This window comes from Lissotriton vulgaris, chromosome 2_1 (genome assembly GCF_964263255.1).
Source record: "Lissotriton vulgaris chromosome 2_1, aLisVul1.2, whole genome shotgun sequence".
NCBI lineage: Eukaryota > Metazoa > Chordata > Amphibia > Caudata > Salamandridae > Lissotriton > Lissotriton vulgaris.
In genome coordinates this window covers 543,084,179-543,109,605 of record NC_141687.1, presented here as the reverse complement: position 1 = coordinate 543,109,605, position 25,427 = coordinate 543,084,179, and the positions used below count along the sequence as shown (strand labels likewise).

The 25,427-nt window shown below is 46.7% G+C and overlaps 1 protein-coding gene across 1 annotated transcript in view; it reads left to right on the top strand.

Annotated features, from left to right (window-relative positions):
* UBE2G2 (ubiquitin conjugating enzyme E2 G2) overlaps positions 1-25,427 on the top strand; it is a 401,614-nt gene that overhangs the window by 69,696 nt on the left and 306,491 nt on the right. The gene's annotated exons all lie outside the window — the stretch shown is intronic.

Genomic DNA, 25,427 nt, shown 5'->3' with positions numbered 1-25,427 from the left:
AAAACTCTATCCACATCTGCTAACACAGAACCATGGAGAGATCATGCATCCAGACCCCAAGCAGCTCAACCTAGCGATTTGGCTCCTGAGGTCTTAGGATTTGGCTATCTTAATCTCCCCACTGATTGCATGAATGTTATAAAAAAGCTAGACGTCCCACCACTAGGGCATGCTATGCAGCCAAGTGGAAACGGTTTGTTATGTATTGCAACAATAATAACATTAACCCACAAAATGTTTCCATCCAAAACATCATATGCTACTTGCTGCATCTACAAAAATTTCATTTAGCATACTCCTCAATCAAGTTACATCTTGCTGCTATAGCAGCTTACCTTCAAAACAGACAGCATCTGTCATTATTCAGAGTTCCTGCCATCAAATCCTTCATGGAAGGCCTCAAAAGAATAATTCCTCCCAGGGTACCACCCTCCCCTGTATGGAATCTAAACATTGTTCTCACAAGGCTTATGGGTCCTCCATTTGAACCTAAATGTGACTTACAATGTCTTTCATGGAAAGTTGCTTTTTTAATATAGCCTTATAGCCCGCCGTAGAGGGCTATACCGGCTATTAAAGGCCCTCTCCAGCGTTAAAGGACCCGAGCCGAAGGCGAGTGCCTTTAACAAGGGAGAGGGACTTTAATAGCGGTATAGCCCATCTACGAAGGGCTATAAGGCTATTAGAACATTCTGTCACTAGAGGACAGAATGTTCTAACAAAAAAACAAAGCCTTTTGGAAGCGTGAGGGGATTGGAAACCCCTCTGGCTCCCTGAAGCATTTGTTCACAGCCAGAGCTGTGAACAAAGAAACATTGGAATGTTGGAGCTCCAGGTTTATACCAGCCATTATAAGCCCAGAGCACTCCATTGTTTTCAATGGAGCTCCCAACATTCCAATGTTCTAATATAGCCTTATAGCCTGCCGTAGAGGGCTATACCAGCTATTAAAGGCCCTCTCCAGCGTTAAAGGCCCCGAGCCGAAGGCGAGGGCCTTTAACAAGGGAGAGGGACTTTAATAGCGGTATAGCCCATCTACGAAGGGCTATAAGGCTATTAGAACATTCTGTCACTAGAGGACAGAATGTTCTAACAAAAAAAACAAAGCCTTTTGGGAGCGTGAGGAGATTGGAATCCCCCCAGGTTCCCTGAAGCCTTTGTTCACAGCCAGAGCTGTGAACAAAGAAACATTGGAATGTTGGAGCTCCAGGCTTATACCAGCCATTATAAGCCCAGAGCACTCCATTGTTTTCAATGGAGCTCCCAACATTCCAATGTTCTAATTGCTATTACTTCGCTCAATAGAGCAAGTGAGATCCACCCATTAACAATTCAAGAACCATTCTTGCAACTCCATCACAACAAAGTGGTTCTAAGGACAAATCCCCATTTCCTTCCAAAAGTCATTTCACCATTCCACCTCAATCAGTCTATTGAGTTGCCAATATTCTTTTCCCAACCTCAAACAGTTGCAGAAAGAGCTCCCCATACATTAGATGTCAAAAGAGCTCTCCTCTACTATATTGATAGGACAAAACCATTTTGTAAAACAAAACAGCTTGTTGTGTCCTTTTCTACGCCACATAAAGGTAATCCCATCTTAAAAACTGGGATTGCAAGATGGATTGTTAAATACATTCAGATTTGCTACCAAAAAGCAAAACGCACTCTATCCATTACCCCTAGGGCTCATTCCACCCGTAAACTAGGGGCATCTATGGCATTTTTAGGCAATATTCTCTTAGATGATATCTGCAAAGCAGCTACATGGTCTACCCAGCATACATTCACAAAGCACTACTGTGTAGATGTGCAAGCAAAACAACAAGCTAGTGTGGGCTAGGCTGTACTCGAAACACTATTCCAAACCACTGCAACAGATACTGGTACTCGCCACTGAAGGAGAGAACTGCTATGCAATCAATGCACTAGTGTGTGATCTGCAGCCCATATGCCTCAAACGGAAAATGCTACTTACCAGTATGCATCTGTTCTTGACATGTAGGGCTGCAGATTCAAACATGCCCACCCGCCTCCGTGGCTACCTTTATCTGTTCCAGTAATATCTTCATTAGATACACTATACATGGACATCTTTTTCTGTTCTCACACAACTCCATAATTTTCTCTAATGGCGAAAAACAATCTGCAGATGGAGTCGATGCCCATACAAAGACTCTTCCAGGCCAACAACAAAGTGTAATCATACAGGCCCACCACCAGATGGCAATTTATGCACTAGTGTATGCATCTGCAGCCCTACATACCAAGAACAGATGCATACTGGTAAGTAGCATTTTCTTTTAGCATCAATCCTCGAAAGTCCCACCTCGCCCCAATGCAGAAGCTAACCCTCATAGGCCTCATGAAGGCATGTCCTCTTCCTCTGAGGGCCACATATATTCAGGAGATGATTCTCACTCAGATTCTGGTTCTGCAGGTGTTGTCTGCTTGTCCTCCTGGCCTCTTGCTCACTTCGTGTAGCTGATGAACATTCTTAGTTCTGCTTGAGAAGGCAGTGCCTTAGTCAATTAGAGAGTATCTCTGATCATGTACAGATCTTTCTATCAGTTCATCAGTTCTGCACTGGTGGATGGACATCCTTTCGATTGGTCAACTCATTTAGCCCTCTAAAGACTACTGTAGTCTAGGACGCCAGTGCCTTAGTCAATTAGAGAGTATCTCTGATCATGTACAGATCTTTCTATCAGTTCATCAGTTCTGCACTGGTGGATGGACATTCTTTCGATTGGTCAACTCATTTAGCCCTCTAAAGACTACTGTAGTCTAGGACGCCTCCCGTCTGGCTGGAGTCCCTGTTTGGGTGAAATTATGGCATTTTCCTTGTTTGAGAAGTGCTTGAGCATCTTGCACTGAATGCATTATTCCATTTCATCTTGATCGCCAGAAAGCCTGCTACCAAATCCATCTATCGAGATCACTATGTTCAGTGGTGTGGGTCAGAAGCCCTCAATCCATTAAGATCTCGCCTTTCCAACATTTTGCACGCATATGAACTTACACCCTCAAGAGATGAGCCTTAAAATCATCAAACTTTTTCATCTATTAAAATTTGTGGTTCTAATCAACCACTGAAGGCAAAAGAAGTTACACCAATAGAAGAACAATTTAATAGCAACAACCAATTTTGCACAGGAGGATCTGGCGAAACCTAGAGTGAAAGGCTACCCTGTCTACCCTCATGTGTATCTATCCACCTTCACTGGTAAGATTGCCACTAGTGGCATGTTTTCTAAAATGTTTGAGATAGGAGCATCTATACAGGATGGACCCAAATGTGCGGTGTTACCACTAATCGATCATTTTTGACAAAACCGAGTGGATGAACAGCTCTTTGTGGGCATCTCGGGAACTTAGAAAGACAAGGCAGTGGACAAATGCCCCATTTTGTTTTGGATCATCCTCTGTATCAACATATACAATGGTGTGGCCAAGAAAGATGCTCTCACAGGCATTTGTACCCATGTCACTATGGTCGTGGTTGCATCCACTGCTCTCTTCAGGGGTGTGGATTGCTGATGTTTGCGGGGTAGCCATGTGGTTATCTGCACATACTTTTACCGAGCACTGCTGCTGCACATCTTAGGCATGCAGGACAGGAATTGTGCTGTGGCTAGCTGGCTATTGCTGATTGAAGAAATCCACTGCCTCTGGTAGTTGAGTCTATGCATGGGTCAATGAAGGGACTGAAGGCGAATCTGTACATGTTGACCCCTAAAGTTGTGAGGGAATTTATGAGCCCATCTCAAGTCTCAGAGTGACAAAGGGATTTTCTATCCCTTCCTAGATAGTATCTCTTTAAATGAGACTAGTAACCCTAATTATAGAACTGTTTGAATTGTATCTGTTACACTTATGGTTCTGGACCTCCAACGCTATATTCCAGTCCCTGGTAGGAGATTGGTATGTCGAGTAAGTGCCATAGACACCTCTTGGACCTCCTTTGCCCTAACAACACAACCAACCCAACCGTTCCCAGTTCTGTTTTGGATGTGTGGATTTGCTCATTGTAGTACCCTTAAATACGTTCTTGCATACTCGCCCATATCAGACACAAATCGTCTCCTTACTTTATCACCCTAGTTAAGTCGCTGTCTATGAAAGGTCTCTCAAGACTGGTATCAGTGGTCCAACATTGCTAACTGCTAACACTATTTAAGTTGGATATTGGTCTAGGGTTGGGCAGTGCTGTTTGATCAACATTACCATTTCATTAAATCAGTTGAGACAGCATTTTATGTGATTGGGAATAATGCATTTGTCAAATAGGTTAGAACTTCTATGGTGCTATGGTGTCTTGGACCGATTTATTCTTTACTGGTCAGGAAAGCCTGATAGAAACAGTATCAAAGAGGCTTGAAAACATGTTTGAAGCTGGGGCTTGAATTCTAGAAGAAGAGGAGAGTCTGACAAGCTTAAGTGGAGTCACCGCAATTGCTTTAGCAAACCTGCTATTTTTTTTTTTTTAGGGAGTATGCTACCTATGGCTGCAGGTATTTGAATGGATACAGAATGGTCTTCAGTGCTACTCGGGTTTTTAATGTTTACCAACGCCTGTAACAGTCTAACATTCTTGCTTTGCCTCATTCCATTCAGCTAATCATTGGTCAATTCATTTGTTCTCGGCAAGTTTGTCTATTGAAACATTCTATCTGTGTGCTGCCAATTTATTCTTTTTCTCCACTGGACAAAGACCTAAACTTTGCCACATGCACACACCTAGTTCTCATTATCACCAACAAGCAGGCTGGCTTTCTGCCCAAAATAGGGCTATTTACTAAGTGGGGTCTCTCTAGTTTAACTCGTGGGTATTTTAACTTTACATCTCTCCTCCGACAAACTAAGTTGCACCAGTTAGCATGTACTTGCTCCTCCCAAACCGTTCTGCTTGTCTTCCAGACTCCGGTCCTTCCATCTGCTGTGACCATTTTCATTTAATATTCCATCTACACTAGCCCCTCTTACAAGAGCTCAAAATAATCTTTACAATTATTATTTGACACTTGAAACCAACTACTGACTAGCGGGATCACGCAGTTTCCAAATATGTAATTTAAAATTGTAGAAATCACTGTAGGCAGGGGCGGCTCTAGGCTCATGGTGGCCCTGGGCAGGGAGCGTAGGTAGGAGGCCCTGGAAGAGGGGATCCGGGCGGGTCAGAGCCCGGAGGCCAATAAAGAGGGGGGGGGTCAGGGTGTTTAGAAGTGGAACAGAGCCGGAGGCTGCCAAATCCCTGCCAGGGGCCGCCACGCAAAGGATGTATCCATCCTCAGAGGATTATTATATTAAGGATATATATTGGTGTGGTGGCCCCTGGGGTTTGGTGGCCCTGTGCAGGTGCACAGCTTGCACATGCCTAAGGCCGGCCCTGCTGTAGGTGCATGTTTGACCAATATTTATGCATTATCTTTATTATCTTATATGTTATTGGCCTATGCTGTTGGACAGCGATTTAATACCCAACGCTTTCATCCATGTTGGTCTATGTAAACCACCAAATTAATGTAATACTATATATACCGTAATACTATCCTCCTTCACAACGTTTCTGATCAAATTTCTTTTGTTGATGCAAAAAAAGAAGAATTGAGCTGTATGTTGTGTCTAACTAAACACATCCCAGAGTGTAAAAATCCTTTTGCTAGGGTTAATGCAGCGGTTTCACATTTTATCTTTAAAAACAGCCTCCTCTTTCTGTAGATAGGCTGATTATTTATGTAAATAGCATCATGAAATATGACACATAAGCATCTTGAAATGTTGCCAAAGGTATTATGGTTGCTACCTAAAAGCACAATGGCATGTCAGCGTGACCATTATGCCATGCCACCGTAAGGATCATGGCATGTCCCGCGACTTGTTTAAGGGAACATTCCGGTCTACCACAAGGAGTCTCATGGAACCCAAAATGTATGTTTTAACTCAAATTGCTCATGGATCTTTTTTGATCACTTTCTTGCACATTCGTGAAGTTTAAAGCACTGCCTCTTCCAATCCTGCCATCTTACAGCATTATTGTCTTTGTAGATCCCGTCCAGTTGTTTGCAGTTAACTCTGCAGAAGGTGTCTGCCTGGCTGCTGGTTTGCTCTGCATTGTCTGTTTCCGCACTAGAGGAAGAATGTGAATGATTGCAACTGGTCTTGGCTGCAGTATTGGGGGTTTGCAGAGCATCCTTAAATTTCACATTTCCAGTAGGAGATGTAAAGGTCTGCATAATGTGCCCGTTATTATATGGCCTTGCTCTCGGAAGTACTGATGCTGCAGTGCCCTGGACCTTTCTGGCCACTTCATAATTTAAAGTTATCCTTGAGTTTCTAAGCTAGTTTTTAGGTCGAGCCTAGAACCAGTGTGCATGTGCTGCAAGACTTATTGTAGAGGAGCAGTGAATAGAAGCCCCCCACTCTCCGTCCCATATTTGCCTTTGGCTTGTGTCATTGTCCGTCCTAAATACTGGCTTCTGATTTGTCAATAGGCTTGTTAGCCCCTCCTTAGTACTGCCTCCTCTCCATTTGTCACCACCCATGGCCACTGGCCCCTTTACTTACGTTGTTCAACGGTACTGTTATTTAGACTGTGAGCACTATTTTCTTTAATGAGGTTCTCCTCCTGCAGGCACGACATGCGTTGATGCCTTCTTTATTCTCCCCTCCTCCCGTTGCCGTGCCTTCTCCCCCCCCATCCTCCATCCTGTTGACTGTGCCTTATCCTTCCACCCTCCCCTTGTCCGTGCCTTCTCCCCCCGCCCTCTCCTTGTCCGTGCCTTCTCCCCCCCATCCACCCGTCCTTTGTCCGTGCCTTCTCCCCCCCGCCCACCCTTCCTTTGTCCGTGCCTTCTCCCCAACCCGCCCTCCCTTTGTCTGTGCCTTCTCCCCCACCCGCCCTCCCTTTGTCTGTGCCTTCTCCCCCACCCGCCCTCCCTTTGTCTGTGCCTTCTCCCCCCACCCGCCCTCCCTTTGTCTGTGCCTTCTCCCCCCACCCGCCCTCCCTTTGTCTGTGCCTTCTCCCCCCACCCGCCCTCACTTTGTCTGTGCCTTCTCCCCCCACCGCCCTCCCTTTGTCTGTGCCTTCTCCCCCCCATCCCGCCGTCCCGTTGTCCATGCCTTCTCACCCCCACATGCCCTCCCGTTGTAGGTGCCTTCACCCCCGCCCTCCCTCCCTCCCGTTGTCCGTGATGCCTACCATTTGCATTGCAATAGGTCTCGCGTAAATGCGAGACATATTGCATTGCAAATGCTTGTTCTTTTCATCTGTGTAGCCTAGTGTTTGCGTTCTGCTTCCCAATTTTGGATGAATGTCGAATTGCAGACTTTAACTCGCCCTGTTGCTTATTACAAACTTTTCTTTTCAGATCTCTGTTTACCATTTTTAGTGTTTTTTTTTTTAGTATTTTTTAGTATGTTTGAGGTTATTACTTGTTGCTGTCTATGCACCGTTACAAGTTTATCTTGTGTCAGCTTAATTTCTGGCCCTGATTGTAACTCCTATCTTTAATTTGATACTGTGCATTTCTTATGCTCTTGAACGTATTTGCTCCTGTTTTCTACTTTCATGTCTTGCACAGCACAGTCTGCTTGTACATTTCTTTGAATCCACATCACAATGCAACCCACAAATCCCTGGTACACAAAAGTCTGCCACAAAAGACCTCTCCATATGCTACACATACACTACCCATACCTACCCATACGCTTTCTTATCTCTCTTGGAAATAGAGTTTTCTTTCTTAAACGAAACCCTGCTAACTAACAATAATGTCCTTTGTATCAACTATACAGCATAGATGTTACAAAAAATAATTACTGTCTGGTTGGGCAGCATGGTAAATGATTATTGTACGCAAACTATACACTGCCTAAGTGACTACCACCGTTTGCTATGTTCCCTTTGTGTTTTTAATAGCGCACTGGTTACCTATCGATTGGTCTCTTTGTTGTCATGGACAGTGGGATGTTTGTGGTTCTGGGTTTACTGTTTGTGCTGGGCGATGGAATTGTATGGAAATTGGAGGAAGTGGTGCGAGCATAGCGCCATTCCACGACCTGAATGGGTGTGGATAATAGCTTGTAGAGTGAGGGTCTACCATATAGTGGTTTTAATTTTATTTTAATTTTAGGCGCACATCTTGCAACTCTGCAGCCTGCAAATCTGTGTAAGTGAGAATTGTGTGGTGGGTTATTACCATGAGGCTCTCAGGTGGGGGTCATTTGCCGAATTACATCACTCCACCTAACCCTGGAGCAGTGTTTCTTCTACCGGTGATAGATGTGGTCCTTCAAAATTGCCTAATTGTTTGCAAGCTAATGTCTTCCTAGAGCAGGGTTTGTGACTCTTCGAGTTCTTTCATGGGTGGTAGTGTTATTTGCCTAAGTTCTAGTGGACACAAGCCTACCTTGGCTATTTGATTTTCTATCACTATACAATTGGGACTAACCCCTCCTCATCTTCCCTTTTTCTGTTGTTCTCGATTCTTTTGCATCTGTGCCCTGAGTCTGATATTTTCTAGACCCCGTGTCCCTTTGTCCCTGTGTCCCATATATCTGTATCTACCTGTAACGTTGTTTTACCTATCCAACCAGGGTCACTGCCTTGTGGGTGCCTTCCTCATGACTCGCTGTTTCTTGGCTCTTGGGAGACCCTGTCCTCATTGGCATTGAATTGGTCACGCTTAGTAGAGTATTGCGAAATAATAGCAAAAATGGTTCAAAGTGGCATTTTTCCTTTTAGTTATTAGTATTTTTTCGGATAGTTGACAGACGGATGCCATGCAGGTAATGTAGACTTCACCCTGCTCCGGACTTAGTACCCTTCCCTGAGAGGAAGGAAGTGGTCTGGTGAAGGAAAGAATGCTTGCAGCTGCACAGGTTTGTGTTTATCTGATCCCACATAAAACAAAACCAATGTGTCAGTGCCTGGCTGACAGAAGGAAGGGACTGCTCCACTCACACCGATGGCTTTCACGACAGCTGCCTTCTTCTGAGCATTGTGGTTAAGGCTATCTCTGATCACTGTTATTATTCTTCACATATGCATTCCTAAAGCGGAAAAGTAAGAGGTTTGGACTTGAAGGGCAGGAGTTTAGCTCTTTACTGACTTATCTATTCGCTGGATGAGGTAGAGAGACTGTACTGATGGAAACTTGTACAGTTTATTGTGTATGATATATACGACAAAACAACACGGTGGAGGAGGACCTAGGGGAAGTTTAAAGACCAGGCTCTGGGTACTATCCCCAGCAGAACTAATAAACAACAAAGGTACCAGAGGGTCTCAGATAAATGTGCCCACAAATAAAGAGAACCAACCGAGAACTCACCCTTACTCACAGGTTATGTCACAGAGAGCTCTCCATGGATGAGGAAAAATACCCATCAGTCACCATTCGGATCCGCCCTTCATCATTTGGGATTTTATCCGTACCACCCGTCAGAGGTTATTAGTACTCTCCTCAGAGGTCAACCCGGTGGTAGGGGGTATCCTCAATGAGTACAAGAGACAACAGTGTGGTATACCACTCGATGTAGGTGAGTGGCAGGAAAAGTGGGACTGGGGTGTGCAGTGCAAAAAGAGGTGTGAAAAAAGAAGAAACCAAGGAAAAGTGTGTATTAAAATTGGTTTAGAAAAAGCACTAGATAAAGATTTATTCCAGGTGTGCTTAACATACCAATGTTAAAAACAATGCACCCGCAAACTGTCTGTTTATGTAGACGGCCTCAGGTCAATATGGTCGACTAGTTTCAGCAATTAGAGGACTGTTTTTGTCCTTGCTTTCATCAGGACCAGAATTAAAATAAATGCTACTACACCAGGTGAAGAAGTAAATCAAAAGCCAAAAGTGACACCAAAGAAACATAAACAAGTGCACATGGTTACCTGAATGCTCCGGGTGCCCTTACAGTCTGTGCAAATCACTCAATCTGTAAGGTTGGCTAGCCTCACCCCACCTGGCAGAGGCTCAGGGGAAAATGAAGCACCGCTCTAACCGTCGGTACTCCTGGCCGGCGTCCTGGCCGTCTGAGGAGACACCGATGGCTTTCACGACAGCTGCCTTCTTCTGAGCATTGTTGTTAAGGCTATCTCTGATCACTGTTATTATTCTTCACATATGCATTCCTAAAGCGGAAAAGTAAGAGGTTTGGACTTGAAGGGCAGGAGTTTAGCTCTTTACTGACTTATCTATTCGCTGGATGAGGTAGAGAGACTGTACTGATGGAAACTTGTACAGTTTATTGTGTATGATATATACGAACTTGTACAGTTGTTTGTGTATGATATATACGAGTATCGATGCTTCCTAGCGTTACTAATGTATAGTGAAAGCAAGGAGACGTCTAAGACATGTTTGTCAGGAATTGTCCAGATCACACAGATGGCCTAATATAAGCACTGGCTGAAACTATTTTTCTTACCAGGGCTAGGCACTGCAGCATAACCCCCAATTTAAGGCTCAGTACTTTTATCTCTTTTTGAGAGAGTGCGGATATACTTTGCTCCTACAATCAAGATCCAGGGGAACCAGAGTAGGAGAAAACCTTATCTTCCACTAAATGACACCACCATAATGTGGTCACAACCCTTTGAAACGTCCGTAATTGAAGATGTCCCATCTGTTATGGCGGATTCCCCATCCCTACACGCACCACAATTTTAAGATATCTGTTACCTGAGGCTACTATTTTAAAAGAGCACGTATACATGCGCAAGACCAGTACATTGTCAAATGTGCACCCCATAACGAGGCACCCATTTGAGGAAGGATGCATCCTGTTCAGAGGCTTTGGAAGAGTCCAAACCCTCTCCAATTAGAAGGTATTTGAGAGGTTTGCACCCCTCCCCAACTATGCATTTTTCTTGCAGTCCATGCTGTACTTGCAGGTACATCCTTACTGCTAGTGTGCAGTTGGTTACAGCTGTAGTGTTTAGTGGTACATGCTTGGAACTATGACTTTTCACAAGCTCCATGGGTGCGGCGATGAAATCTCAGGAGCCTCTTTTTCTTTTTTCCCTCCATCCAGCCCTTCTCTCCGCAAACCAGGGTGGTTGTGGTTCTGGAGCAAGAGTCTGAGAGCTCTTGCTCATTAGTGTACAGGTGCAGAAGTCCAGTTTTGATATTTTTTTGCCATTGAATCAATTTGAGCTCCTAAAACAGGTGGACCTGGTAAGAAATGAACACTTTATAGTGTGTGGGTTGGAGTTAGGACGTGGCGTCGACTTCTCTCGAGTAAACAAGGCAAACGTTCATTCAGACACAGATGGCGTTTTTCTTGGACACCAGAGTCGGAAGTGGGCAAAGTAAGTTGCAGACCAGGCACAGAAGATCTGTGTTCGACGCTGATAAAGTCAGTGAAACACCTGTGGATGTCATTAGAATGGATACTAGCCAGTGGAACTACTGCAAAGCCACGGTATGACAGGCCGAAAACTGCACTGACTAAGGCATAGCTTTTCGAAATATTTGCTGCTCTGTTTTTTGCAGTGGAGAACGTTCTCTCAGCATGGACTCTATAGAGAATAAGGTTATTTTCCAATATTCCATAAGTAAACCTATCCAACTTTGAACCAGTCTGAGGTATTCCCCATGTTGCAGTGACGGCACCACCTCCAACACCAATACCCTTTGTAGAAAGTAAGCAAATGCCGATCGGAAGTGTGCACAAAGCTGCAGGCACTGCCTTAATTATGTCTTGCAACTGGAAACAATAAAACAAATAACACGAACAATCGTATAATAATGTTCGAAGGAGCCACTTGAAAGGCCAGAGGCCCCTCAAAAGAGTTGTGCTCGAAACATGCTTGTTGAGAGGAACTGTGTGGTTAGGAGACAGGATGCCATCCTTCTTGTTCGCCTTTCTGTTTGATTTCTTGCACAGATGTCTTGATCTAAGCGAACCCCAAGCAATTATTGGGCAGCACTTAATCTCCAACCCAGGCAGGTCGACTTCCCTTCGTAATAAGTACGTTTGGTGAAAACTGGAGACACCTGTCCGGATAAGAGAGTTCGAAGGCCCCTGGGTGCCTGTGGTTCTTTAAAGCCCAGTTACTGTTAGACAAAGACGGAGACACTGCTTCATTATAAGCATGGCTGATTTAATCAAAAATACTTTTTTTTAAACTAGGAACTTTCAGTCCTAATGTATGGTTTATCTCACTGACAACGGATAATCGGTAGACTTCAGCCCAAGTTACTCAATGACTACTTCTGGTTCTAAGAGTGTTGCTCTTAGGCAACAGAAACAATGCCACCAGCACCTGGCTGGACTGGACTAGGCGGGAGAACCAGCGCCAGGCCACAGAAAACTGGGGTGAAAACTTTACACACATTTCTTGAACCTGCTCACTACATTGTTCTGGTTACCTTTGTCCAGACACAAACGACATTTGCATATCATAACACTATTATTCATGACTGCAGGGATGCCTACATAGTCAGTCTGTTTCCGCAAAGGGCTGCTGACTGGGTGCAGGCAAGATGACTGCTCATGCAGCAGGCCTGTCTTAAAGAGGCTCGACCTGACAGCCTGCTTTTCACAATATCACTTAGTGTCCAGTCGTCTTTTATTGACAGCAACACCCAGTTTTGTATTCCAGCTCAGACCTTCCTCCGTCAATGTACCTTCTCCTTGATGGTGAGGGAGCGCTACAGGCCTTATTCAATGACCTTGATTATGTGCTAACACCCTTCCAACTTGCAATGCACCCATGGGCAAGATCCAGTCTTCTCATACTTGTAGTCTTTTGAAAAGTAGTGACTCAGGCGGATACACTTGTTTGTAAATGTGCATCTGCAGTACAAAATGGAGCCTGTTACACTTGGGCTTGCAGGATTGCTGTACTAGCTGGAGCTGTGAAATAGATATCTTGTGCACGGCGTGTGATTTTGATTTAATTTCATTACACATAAGGAAACCTATCTGGCCATAATTCAGTGGTATAACCATGATTAACACCATGTGTGGGCTATTGAGAGCTGGCCAGTGGATTAGAATGTTTCCTTTGCGGGCTATAGTTTTCTATTAGTCTGCTGAGTGAGTTCACCTTTGGGGTGCTACGGTGAAAAATACAGCAGAGCGTTCCCCAGAAGTGCTGGTGGTGCGGAAATCGAACGGATTGAGGTGCAGTGGCCGAGCTGTCTAGGCCTCCCCCTGGCGACCGCAGCGGCCACCATTTTGTGGACTCCTGTGACGGCGCCTGGTGGGTCCTGTGTGAGTGCTGTTCTGGCTGCCCAAAGGCCTCAAAGGCGTGACGATGCCCTGGCAGGAGCGACGGGGTACCTCTGAGGCGTTGGCCAGGCTGGTGGCGCGGAGAACTGCCTGGCGGACCCTCCAAGATCTCGGCTGGCCGCCATCTTGTGGCGGAGGAGCTGGCCGGGTGATGGCGGCGAGCGGTTGACAGCGGCAGAGAGGCGGTGAGTGGCGCGGACGGGGGGCTGGGGCTTGCTGGCGGCAGATTGCATCAGCGGTGGGCCCGGTCGCTGGTCTCTTCCCCCCCCCCCTCCTTGCATGCTGTGCTTTTGGTGTGTGGACGCTCCGGTGCGGGGGGGGGGAGTTAACCCTGGGCCGCTATACAGGGGTGAGAAACGGCAGCCCGGTTAGCCCGCCCTGCCACCGGTCCTGCGCCCGCCGATCTCTATCTTGCTGCCTGCGAGAGGGGGCCCCCGGGATGACCATCAGCGGCGACGCCCCTACGGATGCCCCTGGGGCCTGCAAAAATCAAGAACCCAATCTGCGGTGTGCCTGACCCTGCTTCCCCCGGGTGCGCTTGGATTCTGTGCATGCCGGCGGGGGAGGGAGACAGGCGCTCGAGTCGCAAAACCTGCCCCTGCCGGCCTCCATTCCACAGCCTGCATGAGGGAGGCCCTGGGAGGCCCCTTCGATCCTCCATGGTGACGCCCCACAGACTCCCCTGTGCTGCCCTGGTGGGGACCCTTCTACGAGCGGCTTTGTAGCACTAGACCGATATAGCGCTGGTGCGGCCTGCTGAGCTGCCCTCTCGACTTGGCCCACAGGTGTCACTCTTCTCCGGTGAGGACTGGCGCAGCAGCATAGAGGACCCCAACTGACGTGCTCCCCATTGGATGTGCCTTCTGAAACCTATCCGGCCTGTGCTGGCCGTGACGACCTGGGACGCAGCTGGGACCCGGCGCAGGGGCGTTGGCTGGTGCGAGACTGAACCGTCCTTTGTTGGCCCCCTGGCGGAGGGGTGGGTCGGTGGCGATTACAGTGAGCACTTCGGGCTTGGACACTGATGACTTCATCGTGCTAGGAGGGGTCGGGGAGCGCACGTCTTAGCATCTACTATCTCTTTTAGAATTAGGACCGGTGGGGCTGAGGTGAGACCCGCTTGGCAGTATGGTGCTCCAACAAGTAGTCGCACGGCTCATTACTGCCCCTAGAACCCAGCGCATTGTGAAAGATCTACCCCGCCAACATGACGCGCACCAACAGAGGTAAGGACGCTTCGGCAACAACGTCTTAGGATACCACTGTGGTAGCAATGTGGGGCAAGGCCGGATCGTCGGTTCCTGTTGAGATGACACCGTTGGCTGAAGGTGACTCCCCGCCGGTCACACAGGCGTTCATGAACGCCTTCATGTCGGAACTAAAAACTGAATTTGGATCTCTGCGCTCCGAAGTCCACTCATGTGTCCGGGAACTCAGGAAGGAGGTCACAGACTTGGGTGAGCGAGTTGTCGGACTAGAGAAGACCTTGGATGCTCTTACGGAGGATCAGGAGCAATTATGGCAGCGCCTTGCCACCCTGGAGGATCAGAATATAGAACTGCAACTGAAGCAAGAGGACCTGGAAAATCGCAGTCGCCTGAACAACCTCCGCGTCCGGGGCATTCCTCTTGGGGTGGAAGGTAAGGACATAATGACTTATGTGGCGCAACTACTCCACGAAGTCTGGGGGGATGATGAAGCCTCCCCGCCGGCTTTGGATCGAGCTCACCGGTCTTCCGGAGCCGCGGGCCGAACCGGTCTCCTCCCAGACATTTTAACTAGGTTCCATTTTTTCACAGAGAAAGAAGCTATTCTTCGGGCGGCAAGAGCGAAGCAGGACCTCACATATGATGGCCACAAGATTCAGATCTACCAAGACCTAGCGCCTAATACCTTTTCGGCGCCTCCGAGAGTTCAAGCCGGTCACTGACAAGCTGTGGAGACTGGACATCGCGTACCAGTGGGGTCATCCGTTCGCCCTTATCTTTCCATGGGAATCTAAACGTCGAGTGATACGCTCTTATCAAGAAGCGGCTCAACTACACACACTCCCTACTTCGAGATCGGCCAGCCCCTCCCGCCCTTCATCCTATGTTCGGGTGCCTGTCAAGCCGTCTTGGTCCACTGTGCGTCGGCGCAGACGCTCACCACCCCTGGATGAATGAATGTCTTCTCAGGCTAAGCAAGACATTATTGAGCGCATCAGGTCCCTGGAGGGGGACAACTCGAAGTCCGGCTTAGTTCCCTCAGTCCCTTGATGGCCGACACATGTATCCGTCCAATTCTCTGAACCCTGTATTGGGGGCCATGACTTTCACCTGGTTGCTCCCAGGTTTGCCGCTGTGTTGTAAGCACCTCCCCAGCTCCTTCTACGCTGGGTGGCTGGAGCTGGAGCCCCCCCACTTGGATGCCTTTGGATACAGCTGAAAACCTACCCCCATCTGTACCTGAGAGAGTGTCATCGCTAGGTCCGCCCAAACTCTAGGGTGTAGGGTGACCCACGTCTGGAACAGGACGATGTGGCCCGGTTGGACGATTTTGCTTGTTCACCTTGCTCTTCTTTCCTACTATTTGCTTGACCTTCCCCCTCTTTGTCTCTCTATTTCTCGGGTATGGCGGGTGGGAACCTGCACGACTACAGTGGCCCTGGGTCCTGTGCACTCTCCTTTCTTTGGTTTCACATGTCTTGTGGGGGCACGTACTGGCCTAGTTTGTGATCTGATGTGCTTATGGCTCTTCCTGATCCTTTGAAGGTACTTTCACTTAATGTTAAGGGGCCTAACTCCCCTAATAAGAGACAGCAGGTGTGGCGTTACATACTACACAATAGCCTAGACATAATTTTTCTTCAAGAGACCCACCTGTTAAGGGTAGACACTCCTCGCTTGGCGCACCCTAAATATCCCCTCCAATTCTGGGCCTCGGCAGACACCAAAACAGCTGGAGTGGCAATTTTATGCAGAAGAGGTATCGGGCAGGGGACCCCAAAGGTCTTCCGTAGTCCAGACGGGTGTTTTGTCAGGGTGGGGGTGGAGGTTGGGCAACGCCTACTAACATTGTGTAATGTTTATACACCGAACCAGATGCAGGACTTCTACCTCCACACGATACTACGGGAACATGTGCCGCAGGGCGACCCCTTCTTGATTTTGGGGGGGATTTCAACCTGGTGTGGGACCCTGCGATGGACCGTAGCGAAGCCTTCTCAAATGGGTCCGGTGCCATGCCCTTGGCACACCCGGAAGCAGATAACAGACCTTGGGTTGATAGACTCCTGGCGATATCACTTTCCTGACGTGTGGGACTACTCGTTCTACTCGCATGTTCACCGCTCGTACTCGCGCATCTATTATTTATTTGTCTCGCACGCCCTTTTGTTGGTGGCGTCCCTGTCGACATCTCGATATCCGATCACGCTGAGCTTCTCCTGCAGGGTCCGGCCGCTTGCCCCACTTATCTGCCGCAGTGGCGCCTGCCACCGCACATCCTGCGGGACCCAGCCAATGTGGAGACTCTGCGGACTGCCATTGACTCTTAATTTACGAGCAATGATCTACCTGAGACCTCATTCCCGGTGGTGTGGGACGCCTTCAAGGCAACAATTCACGGCCTATCACATCCATACCGATTGCGCGGGCAGCCTGCCACCTAGAGGATAGCCTCTCCCAAGACATTAAGAAGCTGGAGAGGCAGGATCAGGAGCACCCTTTACTTGCAAACAAGCGGAACTTGCCAACCTTCGGGGTCAACTCTGCTCCCTGCGAACTAATAAGGTTGAGCGGTCTCTGCTCGCTTTAAAGCAGCTGTACTTTGAAGGGGGGGATAAAGTGGGTAGGTTGTTGGCAAGGCGCTTGCGGGCACGTGCAGCCAAGGCCCACATTGCGAATATCCAATTATCTGATGGAGGACGGGTCACTACGGAGCGAGCGAAATATGAGGCTTTTAGGGAATACTATACCACGCTGTACGAGGTGGAAGCACCTTCTCAAGCCTATATTGATGAGGTACTAAATCAATGCCCTTGGACCCCAATACACTCACACTACGCTAAGCAACTAGATAGTCCCCTTGTGGTGGAGGAACTGACGGTGGCACTAAAAGACCTCCCCCTTGGAAAGACGCCAGGCCCGGACGGCTTGCCGGTGGCTTTTTACCGTATGTTCATATCTCAACTCCAACCCTACTTGCTGCGCTTATATAACTCCTTCTCAGACACGGAAGGGCCGTCGCCCTCAATGGGTATTTCAGAAATAGCCCTTAAACCCAAACCAGGAAAGGATCCCACGTTGTGTGCATCTTACCACCCTATAGCATTACTGAACACTGACCTCAAAATCTACACTAAAATGTTATCTAAATATCTGGACCCCCACATGCCTGGCCTTGTGGAGCCTGATCAAGTTGGCTTCATTTGCAACAGACAGTGGGCGGACAACGTTCGTAGAATCGCGCATTTGGTAGGGAAAGCATACCACTGGAATAAACCGGCCTGCCTACCGTTGCTTGATACGGAGAAGGCGGTTGATCGTGTGGACTGGGGCTTTCTCCGCACGGTGTTACACAAGATTGGCCTGGGATGCCACATGATCTCCATGACCATGGCCCCTTATCTCTCCCTGCAGGTGAGGGTACGAGTCAACGGGCGGCTCATGGAGTTTTTCTTTATACATAGGGGTACACGGCAGGGCTGCCCTCTGTCACCTCTGCTATTTGCCCTGGTAATAGAGCCCTTGGCGGAGTTGATAAGACAGAATGCAGACCTCCTCGGCCTCGCTTTCGGAGATCGACAAAATAAAGTAGCCTCATTCGCAGATGACCCTATCCTCATGCTGACATGTCCGCATACATCTCTCCCGGCGCTCCACGCTCTATTACAGAAATTCGATAGGGCATCGGGCCTCAAAATTAACCATAACAAATCTTGGACTTTAAATCTCATGATTCCGGAGGAGGAGGTACAAGTCTTGAAAACGCTTGTTCCCTACCAATGGACTATAGACCATATTAGATACCAAGGACTCCAACTGACCCCTTCCCTGGACACATGGTCTCAGATGAACTGGTGGGAATGCAAGAAAACTGTACTGGAGGTTCTGCAGACGTGGAGAGCCCTCACTATCTCTTGGCTCAGTAGGCTTACTGCCGTCAAAATGTCGATACTCCCTAAAATGTTATACCTATTTCAATGTCTCCCCAACCCTATACCACAACAACAGCTACAGGGCCTCCAAAAGGATATCACTTGCTTTTTATGGGGTGGACGCCGGCCACGGTTCTCCCACAGGATCCTCATGTTGCCAAGAGATGGGGGAGGACTAGCATGCCCTAACTTTTTGAAATACTACTGGGCCTCACACCTCCGTATTGTTTCGGAATGGACAACCACTGAAAGCGAAAAGGTATGGTTCCATATGGATAGGATGGTCACGGGGCGTACTATCTGGGATCTTACGTGGCTCCACCGTGCGGCGCGCTCCCGTAGTGCTTATATTGCAGTGACTACTAAAACGGTCCTAGATATATGGGACAGGGTGGTAACACGTAAGGGGCTGATGACCTTCCCTTCCCCTCATACTGCCATAGCAGGCAATCCACAGTTCCCTCCGGCCCTCCATTCGCCAGCATTTGCCAAATGGATACAGGGGGGTTGTAGAGTGATTGGGGACTTGTTTGAGGGAGGACTCCTAAAAACGTTTGCTCAGTGCAGAGAGGAATTCCATCTCCCACTAGACGCGGGCCTCCAGTATGCACAGTTACGCCACTGGGTATCGGCATCAGAGATGCAGCAGGCTGCTACACGGCCATGCACTCCTTTCGAGCGGCTGGTCCGCTCTTTTGATGACTCAAAATGCCTTATATCCCGGACATATCAGATTCTACAACACCCACTGGTGCTGGCTACGCATCCATAACCGCGCCAATGGCATCAGACATGCAACATGGAAATCAGACCCACACAGTGAAGCCGACTATGGCGAGACATTACTAGAGTCTATCGTAGTATCCCTCAGAGGGAAAATGCTTACAAAATTATGGCACAGTGGTACTACACACCTGCCCGGCTACACAAAATGTTCACTGCCACATCCCCCTTGTGTTGGAGGTGTTCAAATGCATCTGGCGATTTCATTCACATTTGGTGGGCCTGCCCGCTCCTGACCCTGCTCTAAAAGGAAGTCCTAAGTCACATCAAGGAGGTATTGGGCTTCCCCCTACCTGAATCTACAGCCACGAACCTTCTGGGCATTAAACCTGACAATTTAAAAGCACTCACTTGCTGGGGGCGGCTAAGCGACTCATAGCGCTCTATTGGAAAAAGGCAGAGGCACCCCGATTGCTGCTTGGTTCGTGCGCTTGTGGCATGTAATAACTATGGAACTCTTCACAGCACAATTACAATCATGAGACACCCACTTTTCCACTATATGGAGCCCCTTCATCCAATATCTCTGTAAAATAGGACATGTGCGACACTTATCCCCCAAGCTTAGAGCGCTACGACTTTTTGAGGATGCCATACTCCCGTCAGACCCAGATAGGCTTCTTGCGTAACTCGATTGGCCATGCCCGCCTGCTCCCTCAAAGCTCAGTAAAGCCCCTATTGCTACCCACGCCGGATACCACCATCACCACAAGCCACCTCCCGTCAGTTCCCCCGCTCACCCACATAGCTCTCTGACCCCCCCATCCTTTTTTCTCTCTTTTTCGAGCCTTTCTCTGTCCATCTACCACTATCCACTTTGTAGGGGCCTCTAGCCCACATTCCTAATATTATTGGTTCTAAATGAGTCCTGAACTACCCCACAATACGCAACTATTGGTATATGTTTTAGCTCACACGGCCGGCCCAACAAGCGTTGTAGGCGTCATGCTGTGTTAAGATTGGTCTACAACTCCACTTCTCTACATTGAAAACTCTTGAAGGTAACGTGGCCAGCCCTAAAAGAGGTTGTGGGCTCAACGCTTTTTATGTATGGACTCAAGCTATATTCTTGATTTCGAAAATAAAACCGATTTCAAACAGAAAATCTATACTCACTCAAAGAGAAAAAAAGCACTGAATAAAGTTACACTGAATTTTCCATTAAAGTGGAAACCTTACTGAAGAAAGTGCTTCTGCTTGGCTTGGTACAAATCTGTTCAGTGGTTTTTGAGAAAGTAGTATTTAAAAACGGTTTCGAAGTGGGCTTGAAAGGGATCAAAAGTTGACAAACTGGATTGCTCGTCTACAAACTTGGGTTCGCTGACCATCTATGGGCTAATGGTCCAGATATCTCACCCAGAGTTTGCGGACCCTTCATGGACTAAATTTATTTGGATCTGATTGGAAGAGGGAGCTTTTTCTGTTTCTCGTCATCCATTATGGGTTCGCACATCTGAAGCCTCTGATTTGCTGTTCATAACAGAATAAAATTTGTTGCAGCCACTATTGTGGGCTCTGTCCTGGTATCCTGTAAAGAAAAGAAAACAAGCCTTTGCAATGTGTTAGGTCTCGCATCACTGACAGTTTGAGGTATTGGTGTTGCAAATAATAATGCAACACCAATAGCTCATACTTTCAGTAATGCAAGACCTAGTGCATTGCAAATGTTCGTGTAGTGAGCCAGGAATCAGCATTGTATGTCTCAGTGCAGTACCGCAAGCTGCTTCTAGAAGTCCCTAATGAGCAAGGCACCAGCACTGCATGTCTAAGTGCTGTACAACAAGCTGCTCCTAGAGGTCCCTGGTGAACAAGGCACCAGCACTGCATGTCTCGGCTCAGTACCGCAAGCTGCTCCTAGAGGTCCCTAGTGATCAAGGCACCAGCACTGCATGTCTAGGTGCAGTACCGCAAACTGCTCCTAGAGGTCCCCGGTGAGCAAGGCACCAGCACTGTGGACCTCTTTTGGTCACCTATGGTACTGCACCCTGCAGAAGATATGGTAAATCCACCCTACCCATAAAGCATTGCCTGCAAGACAGTACTAGGAGTACATTCAAATAGCTATGTCCATATATACAATTAGTAGCTTTGAAATGTGACAAAAGAATTATTACATTAATTTCAGAATATGTTGTACTCTGTGTCAAGCTTATCAAGGTAAATTTATAAACGGTCTCATATAAATATGAGATATTCTAGTTAGTGAAGTAACCACTGCCAGCCTAGCTTAGGACCAAGTGTGTGTCTTGCCTGAAGCCTTTTAAGAAAATAGTGCCTTGAGGCTGTAATTAAAACGTAGGTAGTGACAACACATGTAACAGGGGTGTCCTCACGGGCGGTTACAAGAAGAAACAAGGCAGTACTAAGGAGGGACTACTAAGCCTATTGACCAATGAAAAGCCACCATTTACATAGGATAGGGGCAGGAGCCAATTAAAAAAGATGGGCGGAAAGTGGGCGGAGCTTCATGCCCATATCCTAAATACAGCATGTCTCACAGAGACAGCGCAAGCACTGCCTAGCCGAGACCTAAAAAGTAAATGTGTCGTAAGGGGGCAAGGTTATTATCCATTGGGCTTTGCTGCAGGTGGGGGCCCAAAGAGCCTTTATCTTCAAAATTTAAAAAGTAGATTCTAATGAGGTTCACAGACCCCAAAACATTGTTCACATACTGCAGCACAGCTCTAAGGTTTGCTAACTCCGCATTCGGGTCTGCAAACCCTTGACAAGGGATCGTGGACCTCCTGGTGGTTTCTGAACAGTAATCCCCCAACATTGCTCCATGAGTCTGCAATAGCTATCAAACCCTGCTACACAATCCCCAAATCTTTAAAAAAGAAGTACTAAAAACCAACAAAAAAAGGAAAACCGCCAACCCCTGCTTACTCAGGTGATGGCTATGCGCATTGTTGGGGTGGCTACCTTCGGTTGGTCAGGCCCTGGGCTCATACTTTGTAGCTCACTTCCAAAGGCATTCTTAGTATTCACATTTCTTTAAAACAAGTAAACAAGAATCGTTTAAGAACACAAAACAGCGAACCATGGAAGGCTGAACTTTGCCAATGTGCTCAACTTGTATACTAGTGAAAACTTTGAACAGGAGGAAAAAAATTAAAACGAAACAGGCGGTTTTAGATCATTCTATATGTGGAGAGTGTTTCCTATCAAAATGATTTTCTGATGTCTTCTAAACTGTTGCAGAGGAACACTATGGCCTCATCATTGTGCTTCCCATTTTGTACAAACAAAACTGCTGGGCAGTCAGTGGACAAGCCTGAGTACCAAAACTATGACTGCAATTTACATGAACCAGGAGGATGCTGTTCATGTGCCCTGAAGCCTCCCTACCTCGTCCCTCAAAAGTGCTAAGCTTCATGTGGTGCCCACCATAGAGAGGTCACGTAATGTAGGAGCCTTGTTCTATTCTGACCTTAATCTGGCTCTTTGGTTGATTCATTTGTATGCCTTATTTTACCCCCAAACCATTGCTGTTCTTAAAGCTAATGAGAAACGTTTTGTTTTGAAATGCCCTGCGGCTGTTCTTGCCCACTCTTACCCATGCAAATTGATAACACATGTATTACATTATTATGGCATGTAGTTGATGAATCCTGACAAGATGGCTCAAGGAGTAAAGGCTTTCTGAAATTCACAACCTCGGAAATGGTCAGCCATCCGACCTGAGTAGCAAGAACATTTGTAACTGTAACACCTGCATTTGACAGTGTTTAGAGGCTACAGAAGGACATTAAGATGCATTATATGCAGTGAGGTATTATTTTTATTAATAATATTCAATACAATTAACATCAAATCTGTAGCGCTTTTAACCTCTCGCTATATAATTTAGAACAGTGCATGTTGGGACCAGGGATGAGGTATTGCTATATTCATGTTTTAAAATAGGTGTACATGCAATCTGTGTGATTTCATGCTGGGCAGAGGAGATAATTGACCATACATCTCGAATACAAAGTACCTTTTTTCAGAGCTTTTGGATTGCATGGTCTGAGAATTCAGTAGGTATAGAACTAAGCAGTCTAAATGCAAACCCAAGACGATTTGTCCTGTATGATCATTCTCAAACTTGCGTTTAGGTCTTAGGAAGCACTGCACAACTTAGAATGTGGCAATGTACGACAAAAACATTTAATGCAGCACTCCGAGCAATACAATTTAAGATTATTAGGGTTTACACTATTTTGTTTTATGCTAGATTCTTACTTGACGAAATGGTCACACATGTAGTCTGGGCTATAAAATACAGACTTATCTCCTACTTAAACCTAGGTTATTCAGACTCCTACTGCAGCAGGCAGTTCAGGCTACATATAAGTTTTGTATTTCTTTTTAGTTAAATGTGGGACCAAGCTTGCTGAGTCGCTGGGACAGCAGTACTGTCATATGAATTGATTGAAAAATGGTATGTACTACCGAAGCGTATAAATTAAACATGTCTGTTCTACAGACCAGTGCAAGAAACAATGCATAATTTGTGTGAGGAGTTCTAAACCTTTTACCTCCAGAACCCTAGGCCTATTAGGTTAAAGTCATTACATTACAAAAGTGTTAACATGTTCCAGTGTTGCTTAGCTGTGCACTGTAATATGTGTCAGCAGTCACCACTACACGTGGTTCTCCTCTCCACGAGGTTACGGAGGAAGCAAGAACCTAATGATCCATCTTAACCACCACTGGTTGGACAAAAACAGTACCAACCCTGGGTAAAGTGTCCAGGAGTAAAGCAACTAAAATAAAAAGTACACCCCCCCCCAAAAAAAAACTGTTGTATGCTCATTGCAGTCTGTACAGAAAAGAGACACAAGCATTTGCAATGCAATAGGTCTCGCATTTATGAGAGTTTAAGTTATTGGCTTTGTAAATGACAATCCCTTTTATTTATCTGTTTTGATAATTAATACGTGAATAAAAGGCATTGTCATTTATAATGCCAATAGCTCAAACTCTTGTAAATGTGAGCCCTGTTGCATTTCAGAGAAGTGGCCGCCATTGTCCTGGGCTGCTTGGAAAGTGAAAGCACGTATGGCGTGCTGAAGGTTGCAGGAAAGCATGTCGTTCCTGCAGTAGGAGAGACTCATTAAAGGAAATAGTGCTTACAGACTAAATAACACATACTGTGTAACAACCAAAGTAAAAGGGCCAGTCCTCATGGGAGGTTACAGATGAAGACAAGGCGGTACTAAGGAGGGACTAACAAGCCTATTAACTAATCAGAAGCCAGCATTTACAAAGTACAACAACACTAGCCAATGACATAGAGTGGGTGGGGCTTGAAGTCCATACTTTAATACAGCATGCCTTGAAGAGCAGGCTATTCGTTGTCCAGGCTCGACCTAAAAGGTCAGGAGATTTGTCTTAGGCTTCTAGGACTTCCACTCTAAACTGTAGAATCAGACTCAGTATGTGTCGTGGTAGAAGGATTGTTGTTGATGATGTTAAAATATAGTAAGTAAGGAAATAAGTAATATGAAGCCTGAAACAGGGACAGAGTTGAAGCAACTAGCATTTTACATAGCAATGTAACAATGCAAATAGCAATAAACACCTAATAGATTGACTAAAGTGTACCTGTTAACTCACTGATACTGCTTAAGCGTCTGCTCGTGCATAGCGACGTCTCTGTCTCTGTTCTGGTCAGAATTCTTTCACTATGCAACCATACCTTCCTTGTGATTTCAGTGTTTACTTGACAGTACCTGAGGGCATTGAGCAGTAAGCACCAAGAAGAAATGTTCGACAATAAAGTCTACATTAGTGTTCCAGTGACAGTCAGTCTTCACATCCTTGAGCAATCAATTATAAATACAACTGTGGTTAGGAAATATGCGTTTATTGGAGTTCACTCACAAGTAATTTCCTGCAAAAAGAGATGGGTTGTGCACAAGTAAAGCAGAGTGGTGCCTTAGTCACTTTATGCATAAAAACGTAGATGCGGTCCCAGATATGCTCAGGAGGTTAAGTGCACTTCGCTATCCTGCAGAAGCACTGCAGGATATGTTGGAAACTTCCATGTTGAGCCCTACCGACTCCTGCCAAGGATCTGACTGTGAATCAAGGGGCACCTCTTGGCCATTGTTTACTTAACCAGCATGTAAAGAAGGCCAGGTAGAATTTGTGTTCTAACAAGACTGGCAGGGCCGGACTGGGACCCAAAACAGGCCCTGTCAAAGTGCTTGGCCAGCCCCCCAGGGGTTTTGGGGTGTGGCCAAGCTGTTTACCAGGGCCGGTTTCTGCCGATTTCTTT